The 21,134-nt window shown below is 45.8% G+C and overlaps 3 non-coding genes across 3 annotated transcripts; all 3 read left to right on the top strand.

Annotated features, from left to right (window-relative positions):
* The first annotated feature begins 11,270 nt into the window (after positions 1-11,270).
* TRNAQ-CUG (transfer RNA glutamine (anticodon CUG)) lies at positions 11,271-11,342 on the top strand. Its single transcript has one exon. It is a non-coding gene; the product is annotated as a tRNA-Gln (tRNA).
* A 3,999-nt stretch (positions 11,343-15,341) lies between these two features.
* TRNAQ-CUG (transfer RNA glutamine (anticodon CUG)) lies at positions 15,342-15,413 on the top strand. The gene has a single exon. It is a non-coding gene; the product is annotated as a tRNA-Gln (tRNA).
* A 4,707-nt stretch (positions 15,414-20,120) lies between these two features.
* Positions 20,121-20,192, top strand: TRNAQ-CUG (transfer RNA glutamine (anticodon CUG)). The gene has a single exon. It is a non-coding gene; the product is annotated as a tRNA-Gln (tRNA).
* The last annotated feature ends 942 nt before the right edge of the window (positions 20,193-21,134 follow it).

Genomic DNA, 21,134 nt, shown 5'->3' with positions numbered 1-21,134 from the left:
ACAGCACCCATCCCTTCCCCACCCGTGGCACCACTGCAACAGCCCCTCCCCCACTCGCGGCACCCCAGAAACTGCCCTTCCCCCACCCATGGCACCCCAGAACCCCTCCCCCATCCGAGTCTCTTGCGCGCCCGACACCCCCAAACACAGCACCTACTAGGTGATTCATCAAGCCCTGCGTGCACTGTTCACGCCGTTGCAAGTGGCTACGACCCCTTAACCACTGCACGCCCTTTATCCATGCAATATTTAACCACTCACACAATTATGATTGGAGGTAATACTGCATATAATAAAAAGATTGCACATCACAAGGGCATGCAAAGGATGGTGTGAAGAGCGCCCGTAGGGCATGATGAATCACCTAGTGTCTATAAAGAGTTGACAATCCCTCAAGTATTGCTCCTGAGTGGTAATATATCTTGTTAAACAAACTAAAAAGTCACTAGCTCATAATAAAGTGGCTTTGTGAGTGCATACCAACCCACAACAGTGCATACCTAAGTACATCATACTTGCCTGTCTGACCCTCTCCATGAGGGAGAAAATGCTCTGTTCCTGGACTTTCCTGGTAATGTATGATTGCCATCACCTGTGGTGAAACACCTTTCTTATCAATTAACTAGCTCACCACAGGTGATGGCAATCATACATTACCAGGAAAGTCCAGAAACAGAGCATTTTCTCCCTCATGGAGAGGGTCAGGTAGGCAAGTATGAAGTACATGTAACAGTCTGTTTTATATTGATCTACTCTTTCTCCACTTCATAGAATATACATGTAACTTAGATTCCCTCTTACTAATACTGAGCGCGGGTTGGAGCTGTAATGCCAGCAGTCAGAATCCCTGAGGTGAGCATACCGACCCCGGGATCCCAGCTGCCAGAATTCCAGAGGGGGGGGGGGGGGGGGGGGGGGCGGGAGCGCAACGGAGCCCCTTGCAGGCTCTCTGTGCTCGCCACAGGTTTTATTCTGACTCTATGGACATCCACGAGTGGGAATAGCCCCTGCTAGCTGGCATTACGGCTGTTGGTATTGTCAGCAGTCGAGATTCCGGCGTCTGTATCCTGACCACCGGGATCACGACAGCCGACAAATCAACTACATCCCCTGTGTGCTGCACTTTCTTCCTTCTTTCTTATTTATATAAATGTTCTAATTCAGTATTTGCTATGTAAGAGCTGATAAACATATCTCCATCTCTTTGACCCCTTGAGTGGTATGCCCAGAAATCTTCCGGGGTGGCCAGCGCTGTCAGCGCTGGTAACCGCGGAAGATTCCCGGGCATACTACTAAGTGATTCCCCGGAGAGTGACGGCGCCCGGGTATCAGCATAAGCTATTATGAGTTAACCCCCCCCCCCCCAGACTCCTATTGGCCAGGGGGCGTGCTTAACAATGTAATGGCTTATGCTGATTCCCGGGCGCCGTTTTGCGCCCGGGACTCAGCGCTGATGATCCCTACGGTGCTCACCCTGCCTGCTCACCCCCCCTCCCTACTTGCACATGCTCACCCTTCCAGCTAATCTTTCCATCCCCCCCACCCCCCCTTGCACTTAACCCATACTTGCCTACTTTTGAAAAAGCATTTCAGGGAGATTGTGAAAGTAAAACCTATCAGCGCGGACATGCACGGCTACATCTGAGAGGCGTGTCATAAAAATGACTTACATCCAAATGTAAATGAGCCCAAAAGTTTGTAAGATCTACTTGTTGAAGAAAAGACTCTCATATTTTTCAGGAATTGTTTGTGTATTGTGTTTTACAAGAGGTTCCATATACTGTAGCCAAGAGAATCCTTACTTAAAATGCATGTAGCCATCGTGATCATTGTGCCTTATAACAATGCAGGGAAATGGCACTGGTGAACTCATTTGAATGTATGTATCTCTGATTTATTTTTTTACCCCAAGAATGTAAAGTAAAATCAGGGAGATTGCTGGTCTATTCAGGGAGTGAGGGAGATTGCTACTATTTCAGGGAGTCTCCTGCAGAATGAGGGAGGGTAGGCAACTCTGACTTAACCCCTGCATCCCAGGAATAAAATACACACCATGCTAGGTGTGTATTTTTTTATCAAAAAATCCACTGGTTTAAGTGTTTTTTGCATCAGCACTGACGCTGGAGATGCCTGCGGGTGTTTCCACATGGGCGATCGACTTCCTGCACTCCCTCCATGCACTTTAACCCTTGCAATACCTATTTTTTAAAAACACTCCATGGGAGGTGTGTATTTTAAAATAAACAAGCTGCCACTGAGGGGGTTAAGAGAGGAGAACATTTTCTGACAGCTGGTTATTTAGAATTGTAATCTCATTAATTGTTAGTCTTTTGGCAAACGTCCTCTCTAATTTATAATTAATACAATCTTGTTTTATGCATACCAATAGATTACATAGCTGAAGGTTCAAGCCAACTTAATATTTGAGTGCTTAAATTGTGTGTGATGCGGATGTCTTGACTCCCCACTATGTAAATCTGTCAGCTCACTGGCTCTCCAGGGCACTCCCCCAACAAGCTGCTACTGACTAAGGCCACTCCCCCTTCTGCTTATTCCGCCACTAGCATTAGTTTGCCAAAGGGAGGCCAGCTTCTATACTGTGTCAGCGCTGACTTGTCTCCAGCCAGCCACACCGCTCTCTCCTGTCAGCTTCTCAGCCTTCTTTACAGCAGTCGGGTAGGTGTAGTGTCCGCCTGCTACCACTCACTTGCCACTGGCACCGCTTCCTGGGAATCCTCTGGCTGCAGGCTCTCTAGTCCCAGCCGCTCAGTTACATTTGCAGTCTGGGAACTAAAAGAGGTGAGCGCTTTGGAGGGAGATCAGCACTCTGACTGGACACCAGCAGGAAGCGCCTTATATACTCTCCCCCACAGTGGCACACAATCCCCTTCTGGCCCTCACAACTGTTTTTTTATTTACCGCTCTCATCGTGTGGGTCCCCCTTGGTTGCGAGAGGACTCTAGAAGCTTCCCTCGCAGTAGCACTTCTGTACATTAAAAAACATAATACTAGGTAAACATAATACAATACCTCCCTAATATATACACTAAATAAATATATTATTTACAATATTTCACACACTAACAAATTACATTAACATCTCTCTAATTTGTTATTAATCTGTTGTAATCCATTGAACAAATAAAATACTCTACCATCTATAAACTAATATATAAAATTATGAATTGTACAATGGATCTCGATCTCTCTCTCTCTCTCTCTCTCTCTCTCTAATTCCAAGTTGATCGCAGCAGGATTTTTGATAGCATCTGGGCAAAACCATGTGCACTGCAGGGGAGGCAGATATAACATGTGCAGAAAGAGTTAGATTTGGGTGGGTTATTTTATTTCTGTGCAGGGTAAATACTGGCTGTTTTATTTTTACACTGCAAATTAGATTGCAGATTGAACACACCACACCCAAATCTAACTCTCTCTGCACATGTTATATCTGCCTCCCCTGCAGTGCACATGGTTTTGCCCAGTTGCTATCAAAAATCCTGCTACGATCAACTTGGAATTACCCCCATATATATATATCCTGCATATTATTAAGTAAGGATATACCATAAAAACTTCATTATGTCTTCATTTAATAAGCAATTCACAAGCAATCATTTAGAAGTTATTCAAACATTATAAGCACCTCTTGAACATGATCACTTGTTCCTTACCTCCCAACCTGACCCTCTCCAGGAGGGACAGAATGCTCTGCTTCTCTCTTAATTTATGATTGCAATCACCTGTGCTGAAACACCTTTCTTATCCATTAACCTGTTCAACACAGGTGATGGCAATCATACATTAATAGGGAAGTCCAGAAGCAGAGCATTGTGTCCCTCCAGAGCCGGCCATAGGCATAGGCAAACTAGGAAATTGCCTAGGGCAGGGGTTCTCAAACTCGGTCCTCAGGACCCCACACAGTGCATGTTTTGCAGGTAACCCAGCAGGTGTACAGGTGTATTAATTACTCACTGAAACATTTTAAAAGGTCCACAGGTGGAGCTAATTATTTCACTTGCGTTTCTGTGAGGAGACCTGCAAAACATGCACTGTGTGGGGTCCTGAGGACCGAGTTTGAGAACCTGTGGCCTAGGGCATTTGATATGCCTAGGGCAGGGGTTCTCAAACTTTTTTTAATCATGGCGCCCTAGAGTGTCAGAATTTTTTCACGGCACCCCTAGGCTAAAAGTTTCTTTGAGAATTTTAGAAAACAATAAATAAATTATGTTTATGTGTCATCCTTAGTTTCTTTAGTGTGCTGCGGGACAATATTTGCTTCTGTTTTGTCCTCATATTTTATAATTGGCAGCCACAAGCGCTGGTTTTGTCTATTACATTGACCAAAAATAGTTTGAATTGGTCCTGGACCACCAATCCAAGGCACCCCTGCTAGTGTCCTGAGGCACCCCAGGGTGCCGCGGCACACAGTTTGGGAACCACTGGCCTAGGGGCATCATCAGCTTCTGCTGATTAAAATGATATGTGGCATGCCTATATTCTGTATGTAGCATTTCATATGCAGATAAAGCCACAGTCTCACACAGAATATAGGCATGCTGCATATCAGTTTAATCAGCAGAAGCTGATTGTGCATTTAGCCACATAGCAATGCAAATAAGATGCATTTTCATTTAAAAAAAGGTGCCCGACGTTAGCATTGATGCCAGATTTGTGAGGACACATCTGTATCCAAGCAGGGGCAGAGGTCACAGTGTTAGTGGAAGTGTGAGTGCTGTGTGCATGTGAGTGGGTTGGTTGTGTAGTAGTGTTCAGAATATGTGTAAGGAGCATTATGTGTGTCATGTAAAAATGCATTAATAATGTGCAACATATGTGTAAAGGGCCACTATGTGTGTCATTGTGTGTATAAGGGCATTAATAATGTGCGGCATATGTGTAACAGGGTACTACTGTATGTGTGTCATTATGTGTATAGGGGCACTAATAATGTGCAGCAAATGTGTAGAGGGCACTATGTGTGTCATTATGTGTATAAGGGCATTAATAATGTGTGGCATATGTGTAAGGGACATTATGTGTAAAAGGGCATTAATAAAGGTTGTCATAATGTGTAAGGTGCATTATGTTTATAAGGACATTAATGTGTCTCATATGTGTAAGGGGCATTACTGTGTGGAATTGTGTATAAATGCATTACTAATGTGTGGCATTATGTGTATAAGGTGCTCTACTATGTGGTGTTGCATATAGAAAGGGCACTACTTGTCACGTTCCTGATGCTCAGAACAAGAGAGATGTTGCGTAGTGAGCCCAGAGCACCAGAACGTGATGCTGAAATAAGGTGTGGTATGGAAATAGCCCCTAGCAGCCTACCTCCATTGTTTCACCCGTGTGGTCAGTTCACGCCTGCGTGACTATGGTTTCTTGGGCCCACGGCAGCCGCGTTTGAAGGGCGGATTAGGTCTGCCCAACTCCGATGCCCCCAGGTCTTAGAGTGAGACAAGGCATGAACCGAGACAGGATAATTACAAGGGGACCTCTAACTAAAGCAAACAGAAGGCTAGGGGCTACTAACAACCCTAAAACTAAATACATGTGCGGCACGCCGCCAAAGGAAAAGAACAACAAAAGAAATGCTGTCCACATGCCGACACTATACTGTTGTGTACCGGCAGTGACACCATATGCAGAACCCTCTGCAAAACACCAGTAACAGATATAACCAAGGAATACAGCGGCCTAGGCTGACGGACGCGGCAAAGCCGCTACTCACGGAACCGGTACAAATACTGGCAAACGGACAGGAACCCCCAATGTAGCCGACACAGGCTCTCAGAACCAGAGGACAGGCAGAATCCCAAACGACAGACCAGTGGATACCAAGAAGCCAGATACTCGACCAGGAACAGACAAAGCCACAGGACTTCTGGACAGGAACGCTTCACGGCAGGACACTGGAACCGACACTGGAACCGACACTCAGGAACTGGCAGAAACTAGCTCAGAACTCAAGAACTATCACCGGCGTCTGTGTATTGCACTGAGCCAGAATATAACAGAGAGCCCTAATTAATTATGTCGTGCAGCTGCCCTGTTGCACGACTCCAAACTGACAAGATGCAATTAGCAGACAGGTGAGGCCAAACACATGGAAACAGGCTGCAATAACACAGACTCACCACCGGCAGCAAACAAGAATCTTCTAAACCAGAACAAAGGGAAATCCTGGCCTGCAAGAGAACTATAGACATAAAATAGGAATGAACCACTACTTGTGGTTCATAACAGTACCCTCTCCTTAAGGGTGGGCTCCGAACACCCCATGACACCCACGGGGAACAGAAACAGAAGTAAAACATAAAATACATAACCAAAATGCAAAACAGGAATGAGCCACAGCCGTGGCTCATAACAGTAACCCCCCCCCCTTGAGGATGGGTCAACAGACCCCAAAATTCAGGTTTTCCAAAACAAGGTGTACATTAATAAATCTGACACTGGAACAGACAAAGACAAGAAACAGAAACAAGCTGTAACAGTGCCCCCCCCCCCCTTGACGGTTGCCACTGGACACAAGACAAGGAAAAAATAAAAAAAACTTTTTTTTTATATATATATACACCACAAGGCAAGAGTCAGCAATATTTATTTTTCTTTTTTTTTCTTTTTACCCTGTGCTTGCTTGGCGACACCAGGAAAGGAAGAAATCTCTGGCTTAAAAAATTCTTCAAAACATATAGGTCGAGCAATCAGATGCTTCTTCCGTCTCCTACCAGAGTGCCCCGGCATATAAGAAACCTCATCAGTTTCGGAATCTGAGAACAGACCATAGATTGGTTCCATTCCCCTAGGTACTGAAACTTTAGAAGATTTCCTGTAGGGAGAAGACAGTAAAGCACATCCAGTAGCAATGGTAATAGGCTGTGATTTTTGTGACGAGTTTACAGTGTACAGTGGACTCTCAGCATATAAGACGGGTGACCTAGAGGAACCTGAACCAATTTCTTTGGAACCATATCTCTTAATAACTGCATCACTGAATGCCGGGGGATCCTGAAGAATGGGATCTTCAGCTTTCATTAAGCTGGACGCCCACTCAAAAGGCTCTCCTCTAAAGGAATATATCAGATAGAGCACAAGCTTCTCTGAAGTGATGCCCAGAAATGGTCTAGACAACATAATGGTGTAATAGTGTTTGTAAAGCGCCAGAAATTGGACTAAGTCCCCATCAAAGATTATAGATGTTGAGATATCAACAGAGTCAGTTTCTGCTTCCTTCCCATCTGACTGACTAGAGTGCTTTGCTAGGACCTGGTCACTACTGACCTTACTCGAGGCTGTGACTTTCTGAACCCCACCTGGGGCAGTGGCCCTTGGAACCCCACCTGGGGCAGTGGCCCTTGGAACCCCACCTGGGGCAGTGGCCATCGGAAACCCCACCTGGGGCAGTGGCCCTCGGGAACCCCACCTGGGGCAGTGGCCCTCGGGAACCCCACCTGGGGCAGTGGCCTTCGGGAACCCCGCTGGGGCAGTGGCCTTGGATTCTTTTTCTGGGACCGGACCGTCAGCCTCCCTCTCTGGGACCGGGCCGTCAGCCTCCCTCTCTGGGACCGGGCCGTCAGCCTCCCTCTCTGAGTCGATAATTATCTAAACTTCTCCCGGGACTATGACCTCCGGGACTTTTGCTGAAGCTATAACCTTCAGAACCTCCACTAACGCTATGCCTCTTGAGTCCTTTCCTGGGGAAGCGACCTCTAGACCCTTCTCTGGGGCTGAGTCTCTCGAGACCCCACTTGGGGATATTACTTCAAAGATCCCTTCTGGGGTTTTGCTTCTCGAGTTCCCTTCTAGAACTATGGTTTTAGACACCTTCTCTGGAGTTGCGCTTTTCAAGTCCCTACCTGGGGTAACAGCTTCTGAGACCCCTTCTGGTATTGACACCTGAGCTATAATATTCGATGTCCCTCTATGACCCAGAGCATCGGGTAACGCTCCAGGACTCTGGGCATCGGGTACCGCTCCAGGACTCTGGGCATCGGGTACCACTCCAGGACTCTGGGCATCGGGTACTGCTCCAGGACTCTGGGCATCGGGTACCGCTCCAGGACTCTGGGCATCGGGTACCGCTCCAGGACTCTGGGCATCAGGTACCGCTCCGGGTGTTTGCAACTCTGCTTCAACAGGAAAATCAAGAGAGGAGAAAAACATTCTCCTTTGGTTCCTGAATCTATAATGGGGCTCCCTAGCCCAAGGACCCCAATTATAGGACAGAGTGCTTTTTAGTGTGGGTTGTGTGACTAGTACCTCAGCCACAGCAGAGACAGGAGGAGGTCTTGTATCCTGACTCAACTTGGCCAGAGGGCAGGACTTGTCGCCACACTTTGGCTTGCGCAACTCACAGGTCTGCAGATAGTGGCCTAAACCCCCACAATATAGGCATAAATTTAAGTTTCTGCGACGCAGACGCTCCTCTTCTGAGAGCCTGGGCCGCAGAAAACTTTTAAACTTTTTCTCTCCAACTGAACCTGAGGATTCTCTTGTCACCATATTGTGACCAAGAGTCTCTTCAGAGATAGATGTACTCTCAACAACTTCTGGCAAGATAAGCAAAATTTTAGTCAGAAGGTTTTGCAGTTGCTTTAAGGATTGCTGCAAAACTTCCAGTCGCTCAGGTTTCAAAGCACTGAAAGCAGAGTTCAGGGCTGAGAGAGACGCCTGCAGTGCTCGCATAGTTGGCATAGGAGGATTTTAAACTAGACAAGACAAGACTAAACTAGAATAGACAAGACAAGACAGGACTGGATTCTGCACACCGGACTGGATTCTGCACACCGGACTGGATTCTGCACACCGAATTCTAGACAGGACTGGATTCTGCACACCGGACTGGATTCTGCACACTGAATTCTAGACAGGACTGGATTCTAAATACCGGACTGGATTCTGCACACTGAATTCTAGACAAGACACTGGACCAAAAAAGAAAAAAACTACTATTTAGCTTTGTTTCTTTTTTGTTGTATGGCCGGTGATAATGTTACGTTCCTGGTGCTCAGAACAAGAGAGATGTTGCGTAGTGAGCCCAGAGCACCAGAACGTGACGCTGAAATAAGGTGTGGTATGGAAATAGCCCCTAGCAGCCTACCTCCATTGTTTCACCCGTGTGGTCAGTTCACGCCTGCGTGACTATGGTTTCTTGGGCCCACGGCAGCCGCGTTTGAAGGGCGGATTAGGTCTGCCCAACTCCGATGCCCCCAGGTCTTAGAGTGAGACAAGGCGTGAACCGAGACAGGATAATAACAAGGGGACCTCTAACTAAAGCAAACAGAAGGCTAGGGGCTACTAACAACCCTAAAACTAAATACATGTGCGGCACGCCGCCAAAGGAAAAGAACGACAAAGGAAATGCTGTCCACACGCCGACACTATACTGTTGTGTACCGGCGGTGACAGCATATGCAGAACCCTCTTCAAAACACCAGTAACAGATATAACCAAGGAATACAGCGGCCTAGGCCGACGGACGCGGCAAAGCCGCTACTCACGGAACCGGTACAAATACTGGCAAACGGACAGGAACCCCCAATGTAGCCGACACAGGCTCTCAGAACCGGAGGACAGGCAGAATCCCAAACGACAGACCGGTGGACACCAAGAAGCCAGATACTCGACCAGGAACAGACAAAGCCACAGGACTTCTGGACAGGAACGCTTCACGGCAGGACATGGGAACAGACACTGGAACCGACACTCAGGAACTGGCAGAAACTAGCTCAGAACTCAAGAACTATCACCGGCGTCTGTGTATTGCACTGAGCCAGAATATAACAGAGAGCCCTAATTAATTATGTCGTGCAGCTGCCCTGTTGCACGACTCCAAACTGACAAGATGCAATTAGCAGACAGGTGAGGCCAAACACATGGAAACAGGCTGCAATAACACAGACTCACCACCGGCAGCAAACAAGAATCTTCTAAACCAGAACAAAGGGAAATCCTGGCCTGCAAGAGAACTATAGACATAAAATAGGAATGAACCACTACTTGTGGTTCATAACAGTACCCTCTCCTTAAGGGTGGGCTCCGAACACCCCATGACACCCACTGGGAACAGAAACAGAAGTAAAACATAAAATACATAACCAAAATGCAAAACAGGAATGAGCCACAGCCGTGGCTCATAACACTACTGTGTTGTCTAATGTGAATAAAGAGCAATAAGGTGTGGTGTAATGTGAATAAGGAGCAATTCAGTGTGATGTAATGTGAATAAGGGGCTCTACTGTGAGGAGTAACGTTTATAAGGTAAAGTGATACTACTGTGGGATGTAATATGAATTGTGGACACTATCGCAAGATAAAATGTGAATAAAGTTGCAGTACTGTGTGGCGTAATTGGAATTGGGGTTACTATTGTGTGGCCATGCCCCTTCTCAGCAAGAAGATGCCCCTTTATGGGCTGTGCGTCAAATGTGCGAACTTTTCCTATTTAAAATATAGGGGGTACATGGACTGCTATGGGTGAGGGGTGATGGTGCTGGGAAAGAGATGCAAGGTCAGAGGCAGAACCAGCGGTGGTGCTAGGGGGAACCAGCCAAAATGTTGCTTAGGGCATCATATTGGTTAGGGCCGGCTCTGTGTCCCTCCTGGAGAGGGTAATGTTGGGAGGTATGCTTGTTCTGATGTAGGATATACACAAGGATACCATGATAACAGATAACACTTTGGGCCTAATTCAGGGTTGATCACAAAAGGAAAATCTTTCTCTAATGGGCAAATCCATGTGCACTGCAGGTGGGGCAGATATAACATGTGCAGAGAGTTAGATTTGGATGAGTTATTTTGTTTCTGTGCAGGGTAAATACTGGCTGCTTTATTTTTACACTGCAATTTAGATTTCAGTTTAACACACCCCACCCAAATCTAACTCTCTCTGCGCATGTTATATCTGCCTCCCCTGCAGTTCACATGGTTTTTGTACATTAGAGAAAGATTTTGCTTTTGCGATCAACCCTGAATTAGGCCCTTTGTGTCTAAACCAGGCATTCCCAACCTTGGTCCTCAAGGCAAACTAACAATGCTGGTTTTAGTGCTATCCAGGCTTTAGCAGAAGTGGTTAAATCAAATAACTGAGGTGCTAATTAAGTAATTTGTGCTCAAGCATGGATATGACTAAGACTTGGACTGTTAATGTGCCTTGATGACCAAGGTTGAGAATGCCTGGACTAAACAAATATGCAGTACTGTAGATCAGTTTACAGTTTACCATGTGAGCACTGATACAGTCTAACACAAAAGCAGCAGCAGGTTCCATGGTGTAATGGTTAGCACTCTGGACTCTGAATCCAGCGATCCGAGTTCAAATCTCGGTGGGACCTTATTTACGTATTTTTTGTAAAAATCATAAACAAAAATGACACACTGCAAAATACTTATCTATGTGTGTGTGTATATCAGATGGGTCTGACGAGGTCCTATGTGACACTTGGATTAGCAAACATGGACCTTTTTTAGATTAAAAACTGCTGATATAATATGCTGGGTGGTCTTCAGTATGCCACCGGCCAGGATACCAGTGACCAGCATACCGGTGCCGGGATCCCGACTGCCAGCATGGCGACAACTATTCTCCCTCTTGGGGGTCCACGACCCCCCTGGAGGGAGAATAAATAGTGTGGGGCATGTAGCGTGCCACCGTACCCGCAGCATGGTGAGCGAAGTGAACCTGCAAGGGGCTCATTTGCGCTCGCCCAGCTGTCGGTATGCCGGTGGTCGGGATCCCAGCACCGGAATGCTCTGCGCCGGGATCCTGGCCGCCGGCATACCCGATATGCTGCTGTAGATGAATCAATGTGGAGTCATTTGGTGACTGACGTGCTGTCTTATGCAGTGGTGAATTTCTCATTAGGCACAAGAAGGCACATGCCTAGGGGCGGCACTTGTTTGGTGACAGCACTTGGATGCTAGTGTTGGTAACATCAGCCCAAACAGTACCAGTAACTGCAAAATATTTCCACTGTACTGTACCATATGCCCTCTTGAATGGAGTGTAAATGGTAGGACATACACATACTGCCCCTGTAAGCTGTCCTACTTAGTAAATATGTATACATAATTCTTTAAAAAAAATCATATTCTATTAAATTGGCTATCATCAAATGAGGATTTATAATCCATCAATAAAAACAATAAAATTAGGCAGGTGGGGTGCAGTGGTCACTGTTGTGCCTAGGGGCGCCCTCACACCTAAATCCACCCCTGGTCTAATATCTGCTGTCTGGTACACACACTGAAAATCTTTGTATTGTGCCTAATAAAAAGGGTTATCTTTTAATTCACAACGTGGCACTCAGTCTTTGCTTTTTTGGTATGTGTATGTATTTATCTAGAGAGAGAGCGATATAATAGAGTAATAAAAAGCAGTGATCTGCAGTCTGGTGACACAGAGCCTCTCTGGTCATACTCCAGTATACTCCAGAGTTTTGACTATAAAAATGATAAGAATAATGCAAAGAAAATATCAATATCTTCTTTGCATTATTCTTATCATTTTTATAGTCTAAACTCTGGAGTATACTGGTCTATGACAGGTGAGGCACTGCCTCCCCAGCCTACCTTGTCCTCTCTACACTGATCAAAACTCACCAAATTTCCAGCAGAATATATTGCTGCACCTTTAGTATAATTCCCACATGAACCCTTGGATTCATATATGTGTGTGTAACGCATGCATGCAGTAACCCGCCGATCGGGATCCCGGCAGTCAGATTACCAATGCCAGAATCCTGACACTACTCATAATGCTGACACCGGCATCTGAATAATTAGACATCCCGGCGTCGGAATCCCGAAAGCCGGAATGCCACACGTCCTCACACCGCGTCGCTAAGGAGGTAAGCCGTGGGGCGTAGGTTTAGGCTGTGGGGGAGAGTTAGTTAGTGCCCAGGGAGGGTTAGGGTGCAGGGAGGGGTGGATAGGGTTAGGCACCCCCCTCCGAGGGTTAGAGTTATGCAGTGGCCCGGTAAGGTTAGGTTTAGGCATCGGGGATGGGAGGTTAGGTTTAGGCACTGACAGTGGGAAGGTTAGGGTTAGGCAGTAAGGGTGAGGTTAGGGTAAGGCAGCGGGTAGGGAGGGTGAGGGTTAGGGGGGTATGTGAGAGGATATAGCACCCCTTACTCACCCCTGTAGGCTTCTGCACAATTGTGATCCTGACATCTGTATTTCAAACGCCAATATCCCGCCCGCTGGCTACCCATACTGATCCCGTGTGTAAATCTGCCTCTCATTATAGCCAAATGGATAATTAAAACATCGCGCTGTGGAGTACTTAATTAATATTTCAATAAAACAAATATCAAAAATGAAAAATAAAATATATAAAATATAAAAATATATAGAGAGAGTGGCTGTGTATATATCAGTGATGAGGTCGGAAGACTTCCGCAAATATCACATAAAAAACATTTATTTCATGATACACATTAAAAACAAAAACCTAAAATCCTAATTTCATATGCATACATATATTTCGTGGATCAAAAAAGGGGAATTATCCCTAAAAAACACATAAATAGATATAGCTTTTTTTAATTTAATCTCTAGGTGCATGTGCAACAATTAATATGAATAAGTTGCTGAAGTCCTTAATAGGCAATGCGTAACAACTGTAGCAAAAAGTCCTTTGCACTGGGTCCACACAGCACAAAGTTACTTTGTATGCCGGCGTCCCGGCTACAATGTATAAACAATTCAAAGAGGTAATGAGAGCAATGCTGTATAGTTACCACTATTCCCTCCTGCTGAGATAGCGTCTTTATCCCTGTTCACCCGGTGGTGAGGCTATCACGGCCCGGGTGATGTGCGCCGGGATAGAATATCCAGAGGGGTGGAGTGCAGGTCACATATAGAATGTAATTGCTCACCATGAGAGCTCCGTTTGCTCCATTTGTTAGCAGCCCGATGACAGCAGTGATGTATTAGCCTGCAGCTGCGGGAGCACGGCACCTCACTCGGAGAGATACAGCAGCGGGATGGTAATGAGCGGTGATCCAAATTGTATATTTCCCGTAGTGGTACACCAGTGCAGTGATAGTTCAGGAGTATAGCATCAACATGTTTCATCCCACAATGCCTTGGGACTTCCTCAAGATCTCATGATAGCCAGTAGGGCTGCCATCAGGTAGAGACTGCTGGTACTACAGTACTGAACCTGGACAGTGAGGTGGCCTGCCTCTGATGCTGCAAACAAGTATATCTGTTTAGAAATGTCCTCAACAAAAGGGCCACTGCCATGGAGGAGATAGAAAAAGACAATATGGAACACAAAGAAGCATCATATTTATTATGTCAGGGATAGGACAACATTATGTCTGTACGATCATGGCATGGCAGACCAAGTAGAACACTGGGACTCTCTGGCTGTCAGCTGTGAGGCAGTGCTATGGTATCTATATATGTCAGCGGGAGGTGGCTGGGATATATATGTGTGTAAGAGGGAGATGGCTGTGGTAAGGCTGGGTATATGTGTATGAAAGGGTGGTGGTTGGGGTGTGTGTGTGTGTGTGTGTGTGTGTGTGTGTGTGTGTGTGTGTGTGTGTGTGTGTGTGTGTGTGTGTGTGTGTGTGTGTGTGTGTGTGTGTGTGTGTGTGTGTGTGTGTGTGTGTGTGTGTGTGTGTGTGTGTGTGTGTGTGTGTGTGTGTTTGAGTGATGTGGAGCTGCCATGAGGGCATTTGTGCATAATTCTGAGGTGCCTGAGATAGGACTAGGTATCTATATGTGTGAGAGGGAGATGGCTGGGACAGGAACATATACATGTGAGCATTTTTTGGCTGATGTATATGTGTGTGAAAGGGTGGTGTCTGGGGCATGGCTGGGTATATGTGTGTGAGGGAGTAGTGATTGTGGTATATGTGTGGGTGTGTGAGGTGGAGCTGCCATGAGGGATTTATGTATCATACTGAGGTGGCTGAGCCAGGGCTAGGGTATATAATTTATATGATAAATGAATATGTTATAATACCAACCCCCATAGCCCAAACTTTTCAAAAAAACACTGGTTTATGCAACAATTGATGCCCCCACCTCCACTGTAGCTCCACCCACATTACCCACAGCTCCATCCCCAGGTGGGACCCTATCTAATTTGCCATTCCCAAGCCCCACAATTTGTGATAGCACACCTGCTAGCCAGTGCCTACCCAGCTATTTTCCTCAGCGCATGTAACTGTCCCCCCTGCGAGGGTCTACAATGGTGGTAACAGAACATGAAATATACAAGATGTGGGCAAAAAAACAAACAAAAACAGTGTGTACTATTTTTGTATTGTGTAAAGTTTATCATGTGTGTACTGTAACAGCCCATCACAGCACTGTCAGCTGGTTCCATGGTGTAATGGTTAGCACTCTGGACTCTGAATCCAGCGATCCGAGTTCAAATCTCGGTGGGACCTTATTTTTTGTAAAAATCATAAACATAATTGACACACTGCAAAATACTCATTTATGTGTATGTGTGTGTGTGTATATCAGATGGGTCTGACGAGGTCCTATGTGACACAATGTGTATGGGTTTGGCTTAGCAAACATGGACCTTTTTTAGATTAAAAACTGCTGATATGATATGCTGGGTGGTCTTCAGTATGCCACCGGCCGGGATCCCGACTGCCAGCATGCTGACAACTATTCTCCCTCTTGGGGATCCACGACCCCCTGGAGGGAGAATAAATAGCATGGCGCGTGTAGCGCGGCAACAAGCCCGCTGCATGGCGAGCGCAGCGAACCCACAAGGGGCTCATTTGCCCTCGCCAAGCTGTCGGTATGCCGGTGGTCGGGATCCCAGCACCGCAATGCTCTGCGCGGATTCCTGGCCGCCGGCATACCATACTACCCGATATGCTGCTGTAGATGAATCAATGTGGAGTCATTTGGTGACTGGCGTGCTGTCTAATTCAGTGGTGAATTTCTCATTAGGCACAAGAAGGCACATGCCTAGGGGTGGCACTTGTTTGGTGACAGCACTTGGATGCTAGTGTTGGTAACATCAGCCCAAACAGTACCAGTAACTGCAAAATATTTCCACTGTACTGTACATATGCCATCTTGAATGGAGTGTAAATGGTAGGACATACACATACTGCCCCTGTAAGCTGTCCTACTTAGTAAATATGTATACATAATTATTTAAAAAAAAATCATATTCTATTAAATTGGCTATCATCAAATGAGGATTTAAAATCCATCAATAAAAACAATAAAATTAGGCAGGTGGGGTGCAGCGGTCACTGTTGTGCCTAGGGGCGCCCTCACCCCTAAATCCACCCCTGGTCTAATATCTGCTGTCTGCTACACACACTGAAAATCTTTGTATTGTGCCTAATAAAAAGGGTTATCTTTTAATTCACAACGTGGCACTCAGTCTTTGCTTTTTTGGTATGTGTATGTATTTATCTAGAGAGAGAGCGATATAATAGAGTAATAAAAAGCAGTGATCTGCAGTCTGGTGACACAGAGCCTCTCTGGTCATACTCCAGTATACCAGTTTTGACTATAAAAATGATAAGAATAATGCAAAGAAAATATCAATATCTTCTTTGCATTATTCTTATCATTTTTATAGTCTAAACTCTGGAGTATACTGGTCTATGACAGGTGAGGCACTGCCTCCCCAGCCTACCTTGTCCTCTCTACACTGATCAAAACTCACCAAATTTCCAGCAGAATATATCGCTGCACCTTTAGTATAATTCCCACATGAACTCTTGAATTCATATATGTGTGTGTAACGCATGCATGCAGTAACCCGCCGATCGGGATCCCAGCAGTCAGATTACCAATGCCAGAATCCTGACACTACTCATAATGCTGACACCGGCATCTGAATAGTTAGACATCCCGGCGTCGGAATCCCGAAAGCCGGGATGCCGAACGTCCTCACACCACGTCGCTAAGGAGGTAAGCCGTGGGGCGTAGGTTTAGGCTGTGGGGGAGAGTTAGTTAGTTCCCAGGGAGGGTTAGGGTGCAGGGAGGGGTGGATAGGGTTAGGCACCCCCCACCGAGGGTTAGAGTTATGCAGCGGCCCGGTAGGGCTAGGTTTAGGCATCGGGGATGGGAGGTTAGGTTTAGGCACTGACAGTGGGAAGGTTAGGGTTAGGCAGTAAGGGTGAGGGAAGGGTAAGGCAGCGGGTAGGGAGGGTGAGGGTTAGGGGGGTATGTGAGAGGATATAGCACCCCTCACCCCTGTAGGCTTCTGCTCAATTGTGATCCTGACATCTGTATTTCAAACGCCAATATCCCGCCCGCTGGCTACCCATACTGATCATGTGTGTAAATCTGCCTCTCATTATAGCCAAATGGATAATTAAAACATCGCGCTGTGGAGTACTTAATTAATATTTCAATAAAACAAATATCAGAAAATGAAAAAAATATATATATAAAATATAAAAATATATATAGACAGTGGCTGTGTATATATCAGTGATGAGGTCGGAAGACTTCCGCAAATATCACATAAAATACATTTATTTCATGATACACATTAAAAACAAAAACCTAAAATCCTAATTTCATATGCATACATATATTTCGTGGATCAAAAAAGGGGAATTATCCCTAATAAACACATAAATAGATATAGCTTTTTTTAATTTAATCTCTAGGTGCATGTGCAACAATTAATATGAATAAATTGCTGAAGTCCTTAATAGGCAATGCGTAACAACTGTAGCAAAAAGTCCTTTGCACTGGGTCCACACAGGACAAAGTTACTTTGTATGCCGGCGTCCCGGCTACAATGTATAAACAATTCAAAGAGGTAATGAGAGCAATGCTGTATAGTTACCACTATTCCCTCCTGCTGAGATAGCGTCTTTATCCCTGTTCACCCGGTGGTGAGGCTATCACGCCCCGGGTGATGTACGCCGGGATAGAATATCCAGAGGGGTGGAGTGCAGGTCACATGTAGAATGTGCTCACCATGAGAGCTCCGTTTGCTCCATTTGTTAGCAGCCCGATGACAGCAGTGATGTATTAGCCTGCGGCTGCGGGAGCACGGCACCTCACTCGGAGAGATACAGCAGAGGGATGGTAATGAGCGGTGATCCAAATTTTCTATTTCCCGTAGTGGTACACCAGTGCAGTGATAGTTCAGGAGTATAGCATCAACATGTTTCGTCCCACAATGCCTTGGGACTTCCTCAAGATCTCATGATAGCCAGTAGGGCTGCCATCAGATAGAGACTGCTGGTACTACAGTACTGGACCTGGACAGTGAGGTGGCCTGCCTCTGATGCTGCAAACAAGTATATCTGTTTAGAAATGTCCTCAACAAAAGGCCCACTGCCATGGAGGAGATAGAAAAAGACAATATGGAACACAAAGAAGCATCATATTTAATATGTCAGAGATAGGACAACATTATATGTCTGTAGGATCATGGCATGGCAGACCAAGTAGAACACTGGGACTCTCTGGCTGTCAGCTGTGAGGCAGTGCTACGGTATCTATATGTGTCAGCGGGAGGTGGCTGGGATATATATGTGTGTAAGAGGGAGATGGCTGTGGTAGGGCTGGGTATATGTGTATGAAAGGGAGGTGGTTGGGGTATGTGTGTGTGTGTGTGTGTGTGTGTGTGTGTGTGTGTGTGTGTGTGTGTGTGTGAGTGATGTGGAGCTGCCATGAGGGCATTTGTGCATAATTCTGAGGTGCCTGAGACAGGACTAGGTATCTATATGTGTGAGAGGGAGATGGCTGGGACAGGAACATATACATGTGAGCATTATTTGGCTGATGTATATGTGTGTGAAAGGGTGGTGTCTGGGGCATGGCTGGGTATATGTGTGTGAGGGAGTATAGTGATTGTGGTATATGTGTGGGTGTGTGAGGTGGAGCTGCCATGTTGGATTTATGTATCATACTGAGGTGGCTGAGCCAGGGCTAGGGTATATAATTTATATGATAAATGAATATGTTATAATACCCACCCCCATAGCCCAAACTTTAAAAAAAAACACTGGTTTACGCAACAATTGATGCCCCCACCTCCACTGTAGCACCACCCACATTACCCACAGCTCCATCCCCAGGTGGGACCCTATCTATTTTGCCATTCCCAAGCCCCACAATTTGTGATGGCACACCTGCTAGCCAGTGCCTACCCAGCTATTTTCCTCAGCGCATGTAACTGACCCCCCTGCGAGGGTCTACAATGGTGGTAACAGAACAAGAAATATACAAGATGTGGGCAAAAAAACAAACAAAACAGTGGTGGTAATTCCAAGTTGATCGCAGCAGGAAATTTTTTAGCAGTTGGGCAAAACCATGTGCACTGCAGGGGGGGCAGATATAACATTTGCAGAGAGAGTTAGATTTGAGTGGGTTATTTTGTTTCTGTGCAGGGTAAATATTGTCTGCTTTATTTTTACACTGCAATTTAGATTGCAGATTGAACTCACCACACCCAAATCTATCTCTCTCTGCACATGTTATATCTGCCCCCCCTGCAGTGCACATGGGCCCTCATTCCGAGTTGATCGGTCGCAAGGCGAATTTAGCAGAGTTACACACGCTAAGCCGCCGCCTACTGGGTGTGAATCTTAGCTTCTTAAAATTGCGACCGATGTATTCGCAATATTGTGATTACTAACTACTTAGCAGTTTCAGAGTAGCTCCAGACTTACTCTGCCTGTGCGATCAGTTCAGTGCTTGTCGTTCCTGGTTGACGTCACAAACACACCCAGCGTTCGCCCAGGCACTCCCACCGTTTCTCCGGCCACTCCTGCGTTTTTTCCGGAAACGGTAGCGTTTTCAGCCACACGCCCCTGAAACGCCGTGTTTCCGCCCAGTAACACCCATTTCCTGTCAATCACATTACGATCGCCGGAGCGAAGAAAAAGCCGTGAGTAAAAATACTTTCTTCATAGAAAAGTTACTTGGCGCAGTCGCAGTGCAAACTTTGCGCATGCGTACTAAGCGGATTTTCACTGCGATGCGATGAAAAAGAACGAGCGAACAACTCGGAATGAGGGCCATGGTTTTGCCCAACTGCTAAAAAATTTCCTGCTGCGATCAACTTGGAATTACCCCCAGTGTGTACTATTTTTGTATTGCGTAAATTTATCATGTGTGTACTGTAACAGCCTATCACAGTGCTGTCAGCAGGTTCCATGGTGTAATGGTTAGCACTCTGGACTCTGAATCCAGCGATCCGAGTTCAAATCTCGGTGGGACCTTATTTAGATATTTACTACAAAAATGATACATTGTAAAATACTTATGTATTTGACACAATGGGGATCATTCAGACCTGATCACTCACTTGTTTTTTTTGCTGCACTGCGATCAGGTCCTAATTCCACGTGCGTATGCACCACAATGTGCAGACACGTCGTATGGCTACGAAGCAGATTATTGCTGGGAGATGATTGTACGAAGAATCCATTTGCACAGCTGATCGCAAGATGATTGACAGGGAGAAGGCATTTTTCGGTGTCAACTGACCATTTTCTGGGAGTGGTTGGAAAAACGCAGGCGTGTCCAAGCGTTTGCAGGGTGGGTGTCTGACGTCAATTCCGGGCCAGAACAGGCTGAAGTGATCGCAGCGGCTGAGTGAGTTCTTAGCTATTCAGAAACTGCACCAAACTTTTTTTGTATTGCTCGGCTGCACATGGGAACGCACACTTGCAAAGCTAAAATTCACTCCCCTATAGGCGGCGACTATCTGATCGCAGCGCTGCAAAAAATAGCTAGTGAGCGATCAGGTCTGAATGACCCCCAATGTGCAGAGGTGTGGCTTAGCATATGTGGACCTTTCTGGATGAAAAGCTGCTGGTATTATATTCTGCTGTAGGTGAATCAACTTGAGTCGCATGGTGACTGACATGCTGTCTTATATTTGCTGCACACACTGAAAATCATTGTTTTGTGCCTAATAATGGTTATCATTTAATGCACTATGTGGCACCAAGTTTTTATATATATATATATATATATATATATATATATATATATATATATATATATATATAAAAGACAAAAAATTAGAATAGGCGCCTCCTAGTGCATTATCTCACATAAATCGTGACCTCCACCTATATTAACACCCCAGTGAATTCAAGGTGTACCTTGAATGGTGGAATTCCAACCACCTAATTGAATCGCATAATACCACGTAT

The sequence above is a fragment of the Pseudophryne corroboree genome, chromosome 11 (genome assembly GCF_028390025.1).
Source record: "Pseudophryne corroboree isolate aPseCor3 chromosome 11, aPseCor3.hap2, whole genome shotgun sequence".
In the NCBI taxonomy this organism is placed as follows: domain Eukaryota; kingdom Metazoa; phylum Chordata; class Amphibia; order Anura; family Myobatrachidae; genus Pseudophryne; species Pseudophryne corroboree.
This window is presented reverse-complemented; position numbering and strand designations above follow the sequence as displayed.